The following is an 8,400-nucleotide window of genomic DNA, read 5'->3' on the forward strand; positions in this document are numbered from 1 at the left end:
AAAAAAAAAAAAAAAAAAAAAAAAAAAGAAAGAAAGAAAGAAAGAAAGAAAGAAAGAATCAGAGGGCTTTATTCAGTGGAAATATATTCAATGGGAAATTTTTCTTTTGCAGTAGGAAAAGTATCGCAGGAACACCACAAGAGAAAATGACCAATCTCTCTGTAAAAAACAAGAGTGGTTGTGCACTCCAGAGGCTAAGGCAGGTGGATCTCTGTGGATTTGAGGCCAGTCTGGTCTACATAATGAATTCCAGAACAGTCAGAGTTATGTAACAGAGCCCTGTCTCCAAAAGCAACAGTAGAAAACAAGAAGGGCGGCTTTGCAGACGCCACTGTCGCTTTCTCGCTGCTTGCTGCAGTCATGGTCAACCCCACCGTGTTCTTCGACATCACGGCCGATGACGAGCCCGATGACGAGCCCTTAGGCAGCGTCTCCTTCGAGCTGTTTGCAGACAAAGTTCCAAAGACAGCAGAAAACTTCCGTGCTCTGAGCACTGGAGAGAAGGGATTTGGCTACAAGGGTTCTTCCTTTCACAGAATTATTCCAGGATTCATGTGCCAGGGTGGTGACTTCACACGCCATAATGGCACTGGCGGCAGGTCCATCTACGGAGAGAAATTTGAGGATGAGAACTTCATCCTGAAGCGTACAGGTCCTGGCATCTTGTCTATGGCAAATGCTGGACCAAACACAAACGGTTCCCAGTTTTTTATCTGCACTGCCAAGACTGAATGGCTGGATGGCAAACATGTGGTCTTTGGGAAGGTGAAAGAAGGCATGAACATTGTGGAAGCCATGGAGCGTTTTGGGTCCAGGAATGGCAAGACCACTAAGAAGATCATCATTTCCGACTGTGGACAACTCTAATTTCTTTTGAGTTGCGGGCATTTTACCCATCAAACCATTCCTTCTGTAGCTCAGGAGAGCATCCCCACCCCATCTACTCGCAATACCCTGTAATCTCTGCTCTCACTGAAGTTCTTTGGGTTCCATATTTTCCTCATTCCCCTTCAAGTCTAGCTGGATTGCAAAGTTAAGTTTATGATTATGAATAAAAACTAAATAAGGAAAAAAAAAAAGAAAGAAAACAAGAAGGGCAGGGATCTGCAAAAGTCCCCAGACAGATGTATAGTAAGAAATAAGGCCAGGCGGTGGTGGCGCATGCCTTTAGTTTCAGCGCTTGGGAGGCAGAGGCAGGTAGATTTCTGAGTTCGAGGCCAGCCTGGTCTACAGAGTGAGGTCCAGGACAGTCAGGACTACACAGAGAAACCCTGCCTCGAAAAACCAAAGGGGGGAAAAATAATAAAAAAGAAATAAGTACAGGGAAGGTGAGGGGTTATGAGGTTTTGTGGTTGGTTGGTCTGAGACAGTCTTATGTAGTCCGGCTGGCCTTAAACTTCAATCCTTCTGCCTCCACCTTCATGTTATGGATGTTTTAGGTATGTCCTGTCATATCTAGCTAAGATGAACTTTCTTTTCATGTTGACTTCACCACCTGTGAGCCTTAAGCTGAGATTAGTGTGACCTTGGAGAAACCCTGCGGTTCAGTTCCCTCCATTCTGAGTGTGAGCAGGAAGCCATGCTGTCTGTCGGAAGCTCAGTGAGCGCGCCCGTTAGAAAGCACAGGCGTTTTCGTGCTCCACTGTGACCATGGCAATTGAGAAAGAACACAGTCACAATTGGGCTGGTTTTCTGGTTTCCATCCGAATTTTTATTATTTTATTATTTTAGCAGCCATTATTTACCTATTTTCCAGACAACATTTTAAAAGGGGGAATGTGTTTCTGACTGTGGCCTGTTGGCCCTTTCCTAAGCACACTATCTCTCTCCAGCTCCGTCAGCATTGTGGTAAGGTCCAATGACAAGGCCTGGTGTCCTGACTTGGGTCACATTCAAAGGCATTTCCATGGGCACCGCTCCAAATTTGAATGGTTAATAAAGTAGAACAAAACAGAACAAATACTAATTTGTAACTGAACTCCTTTTAACTTCCTGACCAAGAGAAAGAGACGCGCTCTACCTGAATTTTAATAGCTAAATGCTGCGGAGATTGCTCAGTTGTGGAACAGTGCCTGCTCTCCATAAAGCCCTGGGTTCTATCTCCAGGACCAACCAATGAATAAATAAACAAATGAAAATAAGAAAACTAGAGTGAAAGTCACTGGGATATTAAGAAGCATTAAAGTATTTGAAACTCTTCACTCAAGATTGCATTAGAAAAGTCTTGGTAAATATTCATGAGGCAGAGGCAGTGAGGTAAAGTGACAAACTGTCAATAAGTAGGGTAAGTGAGCCACAAACCAAAGCAGAAAAAAATGGTATATTTATATTTTATTTGTGTGTTTGTAAGTGTACTCACACATATACATGGATACCCAGGCAGGCCAGAAGAGGGCATGTGATCTCTTGGAGCTGGAGTTACAGGTGATGACTGTGAGCTATCTGACATGAGGCCTGGGATTTGAACTGATGATGGACCTCATGATCAAGCAGCAAAGGCTCTTAATTGCTGAGTCATTTCTGTAGCCCCAGTTACTTTTAAAAACACTAACGAGTCAGTCGTGTGCCATGTGCGTAGAATCCCAGTACTTGGGAGCCAGAGTCAGAAGGATGACCATAAGGCTGGGGCTAGCCTATTCTATACAATAAATCACAAGTGAACAATATATATAGCAAAAGATCTAAACAAACATACTAGTGTTCTGCCTGGGAACATGCCACAGCACGTAGATACATGGAATAAAGTAGAATAGTTCTTACTCTGTCTTCTAGCTCTCAGAATTCATTCACTATTGAAGCTCATTGAGTGTGAGTTGCCCAACATACATGCTAGGAACTGAACTTGGGTCCTCTGCAAGAACAGCAAGCGCTCAACTCCTGAGCCATTGCCTCCGGGTTCCTTCCTCCTAAAACTTTTTTTAATAACCTAGAATCATTAAAACATCCAAGATGGAAAATAAAATTATTAAAACTTTAATGCCAGCAAGATTACACTAGATAAAATCTAGTGATCTGTGTTTCTCTGAAAGTAATGAAAGTAGTAATAGAAGTAACTTACAGTAGAAATCTACTTACCCCACTTACTAGGTGCGGCCACTATTCTCAGCATTCTATGGGTATTAGGCCAGTTCATCTTCATGATTATTCTAAAATTAGACACAAACATTATCCCATCTTATGAATGAGAAAATTGAGGCACAATTATGTTATAACTTTTGAGCAGTCAAATCATTAAGAATTGGAGGATCCTTGATTGGGGTGAATACCACACTGATCTATGGGTATATGGGCAAATGTTTAGATTGTTGCTAGAGATTGAGATTGTTTAGTAAATAGTGGTCGTAGGTTCTCCTTCAATAACCTTCGCTTTGCTAGCAATGAGTAGCTATCTAGGTTTCCTGTGTTAGGGTTCAAGAATTGCCGATGGAAGACCCCCAGACTCAAATAATATGCAAAAGCAAAGAGCATTTATTCTACAGAAATTACTAGCATGTAGGGGTCAACCATTCATCAAAATGACCCCCTTTTGTGCGGGGTTAAGGGAATTTTCCAGAAAGGTTAGATAATCTCTAGTATGATTGGTAGTGGGCAAAGCAGTAACATTACTACAATTCTGATTAGCTGCTACATTAATTTTATTATGTTTGGGGAGACCTTGAAGAGTTTCAGAAAACAGCTTAGTTTTAGCCTTGTTGTCACCTCTGATCAGGTGTCCGGTGTCCCAGGAGCAGACTCAGTATCAGACCCATCCTCCCTCAGTCATGGTCATCACCAATCAACAGCTCATTGTCAGTGGCTTCCTCTGAGGAGACCAGTTTGCTTCTCAGAGAATTGGAAATTTTTATTCCCAAGATTTTTGGACCGTTCACCAGTACTGGGCGTGATTTTCCTCTTGTTGAGTAGGTCTTAAGTCCAATTAGTGAGCTGTTGGTTACTATCAAGGTGTGCCCACCACTAGTGCACCTGTAGGGTTATTGTGTTGTGGTGGTCATTGATGTGCCTTTTGGTTCCACGAATGCTAGTTCTCAGGGAAGAGGCATTCAGGTCAGTTCCAGTTCAGGGATCTCTGGGCCCTGTTCCTGAAACGCATGGCATCTTCAGCAATGCCTTTTGCCTTTGGTGAAGCTCAGTCCCACTGGATACATCTACAAAACACTTCTACAGATAAGGTTCAGGAAACATTGCAGAGGAGGGACAGAAAGATTTTAAGAGCCAGAGGGTCAGTTTGCTGTGAGATCGTGTCTCCTGGTAACATCAGAAGCCTCACCCCTAGAGTTTCACTCACAGGACTGTCCAAACATGAGCTGAACATAGGTGACACCAATAGACATGCCAAAATGGACAGAGGAGAGTTTATGAGGTCTTAATTCTACACAAAGAACTACAGGTGACTAAGGAATGCAGTCATCAGAGAAATAGCCTTCCCCAGGGAAGAGCACACCAATTGGTTAGCCAGCGCCAAATGCTCAGCCCTGAAAACATATACAGGGAATGTTATATAGACTGAACAGGTTATGTTTGGGAATCTGTAAGTATATGCATATACATATGTCTTAGTTAGGATTCTACTGCTGTGAACAAACACCATGACCAAGGCAACTCATATAAGGACAACATTTAATAGGGGCTGGCTTACAGGTTCAGAGGTTCAGTCCATTATCATCAAGGTGGGAGCATGGCAGCATCCAGCAGATGTGAAGTTGTAAGAGTTGATAGTTCCACTTCTTGTTCCAAAGGCAGCTAGAAGACTCACTTCTAGGCAGCTAGGATGAGGTCCACATCCACAGTGACACACCTACTCCAACAAGGCTACACCTCCTAATAATGCCACTCCTTGGGCCAAGCATATACGAACCATCACAACATATATGCATGTAACGACAACTAATGAAAAAATGAGGCCCTAAATTTGAAAGAGCAAGGAGGGGTATACAGGAGGGTTTGGAGGGAGAAAAGGGAAGAGAAATGTTGTGATTATATTATAATCAAAAGAAAAAAAAAGTGGAGTGTCCAGTATTTGAATCTACGCCATGATGTCCAGAGTCACATCTGGGCGCATTGCACCTCTGAGATAAAGGAGACGTCCTTGAGATGCAGAAGCAGCCAGCGCATCTACCTTACCTGCCTTGGATACAGTTCATGAGATAAGGATGTTCTAAGGACGGGAAGGTGCAGACTGGCCACAAAAGTGTTCCAGACTGCATCAGAATTGTTTTAAGTCAATCATGAAACATCACTAACACATAAAACTGCTTGGAGGGACTCGAGAGATAGCACAGTCGTTAAGAGCACATAGTGTTCTTACAAAGGACCCGAGTTTGGTTCCCAGCCCTCATGTCAGGTAGCCCACAACTGGCTGTAATGCCCTGCCAGGGGATCTGTCACGGTCTGGCCTCCAAGGACACCAGAACACACACACACACACACACACACACACACACACACACGTGAAAATTTAAAAACTTTATATGTATTTGTAAGGTAAAGTCTAGGAATATTTTGAGGTTTTAATTCAAACATTCAAACATACAGTCTTGCAAGGGGTGAACATTATTAGCTCCATGACACTATCCACCCAGTTATCTGTTTAAAAAGCAGGACCAAGTGCTCAGGAAGTGAACAGTAAATAGTTGGGTGGGGGAACTTTCTTGTGTAGGCTGAGCACTTGGGTAAGATGACAATAAGACAAAGGAGACCATGGGGAAGTACGGGATCATGAAAGGTTTGATCACGTACGTCAGAAGACAGAAAACTAAACAAGAAGGTGGAGAGTTCGGAAAGCCGTGACCAGAGTGCTGTAGGGAGTGTGTAGGAGACCGTGGAAGGACATCTTGCAGAGAACCAAAGTGATGGGAACCAGGAAGAACCAGTGGGATGGGGATGGGGGCTATGAGAGAAAGTGGAGTGGAATCTGGTCCATGCAGGAAAGACAGAGCCATGGGACAATGAGGAAGCCTGCCAGTGAACAGGCAGCTGCCCATCAGCTGGCAGCGGCTGTTAATTCAGTAGAGAAGTGTGAATTGTCACTTATCATTGTCTCAAGAGGAGGATCCTCTCATTCATCTTTTGTTCTGAGGACAAAGAGCTCCCAGTTTCATGAGTGCCCCAGTCCCCAGTGAGGCTTCCAATAGCCTGGGCTGGACAGTTAGAGCCAGGGAACCAGGCTGCCTGCCTGTTCTGAAGCTCAGTTCTTCCCAATACAAGAACCAACAAGAGAGAACCAACTCCTTAAAGTTGTCCTCTGGCTCCTATATGTGAGGCATGACACACTTCACAGTAAAGAGACATAAAAAAGAAAAATGATTGAAAAACTCTCTTAAAACTAGCAAGTCTTTATTCTGTGTTTAAATAATTTTCTCATAACTAATAAAGTTTTTAAGTTAGGACTCAAAAAAAAAATTACCTTAATGTTCTTTCCTCTCTCTTCAGTTTGAATCTGATACCTGGACATAATCAGCCTGTGATATAGCTAAAGATATGGGAGCCTCTTTGTACTAGCTTCCCCTGGTACCAATCTCCTGGCTTGGTGTCGTTCTGCTTCCTAGCCAACTGGACTCAGACTCCTCTGAAGGACGGCAAGCCATGACACCACAGCAGGTAAAGTCACTAGACATTTGAAAGCCATCTTGTGCCACACCTGGACATGTAGGTTTCTGTCTACACCAAAACAATGTTTGCTACTCCTACGGTTTGGATGTAATTTGTTCCCCTGAACCTTCATGTATTAGAACCTGGCCCCAGAGAAGTAATGTTGGGTAATGGTGTGGAATCTTAAAGGTGTAAGGTCTGGAACAGGCTCATGTATTCAGGAAGCTGAGGCAGGAGGATCACAAGTTCAAGACCAGCCTGAGTGATAGTGTGAGAACTGAAAAGAAGGAGGGGCTAGTCAGAAGTCTGGGGGTCACTGGGGCATCACTGGGGGGCTGCTGCTGAAAGAGTATAAAGCATTCTCAAGGAATTCCTGAGCTCTATGTGACTGAGTTATGAGTAACTGCAAACCCTGAATCACTTTTGTGTTCCGGTGTGACCATGTGGCCCCTTCCTTTTACACATGTCCCTTGTTCCATGGTGGTCTCTGCAATGAAGCCCTCAAAGCCAGCAGTGTGCTACTTGGATTTTCAGTCTCCTAAACCGAGCTAAATGAACAGCAGCAACAACAATCTCGTCTCCAGTATTTTATTACGATAACAAAAACTAGACTAATTAATCCATAGCACACAGAAGGTAGCTTTTGTAACCAAACTTTCACAGAAACTTAACCTGAGACAAAGCTGGCAAACAGATGAGGTGTAATTCAGAGATTTTATTTTAATTACTTGATTGGCCAATTACTTGATTAATTTTTATGTTTTTATTTTTAGATGAGCTTATATAGCCCAGACTGGCTTCAGATTTTATACATAGCTGAGGTCAACCTTAGCTCCTAATTCTCTTGCCTTCATCTGTCTCAAAAACAAATAAAACAAAACAAAAAACAGTAACAAAAACCCCAAGAAAAATAATAGTGAAAGCAGTTAGGGCCCAAACATACTTGGGCAGACATTCTTTGAATAGTGTTTGAGTTGTTTTCCAGAACCTACTCAAGCCTGTAATCTACAGGTAGATCAAAAGTTTAAGGTTGTCCTTAGCTGTAGAGTTTGAGACCAGCCTAGGCTACATGAGGGCCTGTCTCAAAAATAAAAACAAATGGAAACGTTTATAGGCCATAATCACTGACCAGAAATGGAGCAAAATGAGGAACAAGTAACAAAATATTACAACACCAACACTGGAAAAGGCACGTTTCTTGCTGGCAAAACCAGAATGCTGGAAATAATCTAAAGGTTAAATGGAGAGCATGCAGTCAGCTTATGCTGTGACGCCCGCTGTTGACTTGAGCTGAGCAATTAGAAGCTGAGTTGTTCCCAACGAGTCTAACTTCTAAGGTCTGGCTTGCAAAAGCCCTGGAAAGCCTAGGATTTGCCAAGCAGAAAGTGCCTTGCCGGTCATGCCTAGTGCTGACCCAGCTGCTTCCAGCTCACAGGCTCAAGGCCTCCACCCAGCACGAAGGCCAAGTGTTGATTTGAGGGGAGGGCAGTGCAGTATTGGGGGGAGATTGTGCTTGAGTCTGGAGTTGCTATGCAACATTAAAAGGTGAGAGGAAATGCAGTCTGTCCTACTGCTAACTTGTTTGTAAGCAGCTGCAAATGAGACCTACTCTCTGGAGTGATATTCATTTATAGAATCTTTTTATTTACCTCCCTCCTAAATTTAATCTTCCTTGCTTACTTCCTTTCCCCCTCCCTTCTGCTTCCTCTCCCCCCTTCCTTCCTTCCTCCCCCCTCCCTCCCTCTCCCTTCCTTCTTCCCCATCCCTCCCTCCCTTCCTCCCTTCCTTCCTTCCTTCCTTCCTTCCTTCCTT

At 43.5% G+C, this 8,400-nt stretch overlaps 1 pseudogene; it reads left to right on the forward strand.

The window, feature by feature from the left end:
• The first annotated feature begins 211 nt into the window (after positions 1–211).
• The window catches only part of LOC116088083, a 22,370-nt pseudogene continuing 14,181 nt past the window's right edge, over positions 212–8,400 (forward strand).

The sequence above is a fragment of the Mastomys coucha genome, unplaced genomic scaffold (assembly GCF_008632895.1).
Source record: "Mastomys coucha isolate ucsf_1 unplaced genomic scaffold, UCSF_Mcou_1 pScaffold14, whole genome shotgun sequence".
Taxonomy (NCBI): domain Eukaryota; kingdom Metazoa; phylum Chordata; class Mammalia; order Rodentia; family Muridae; genus Mastomys; species Mastomys coucha.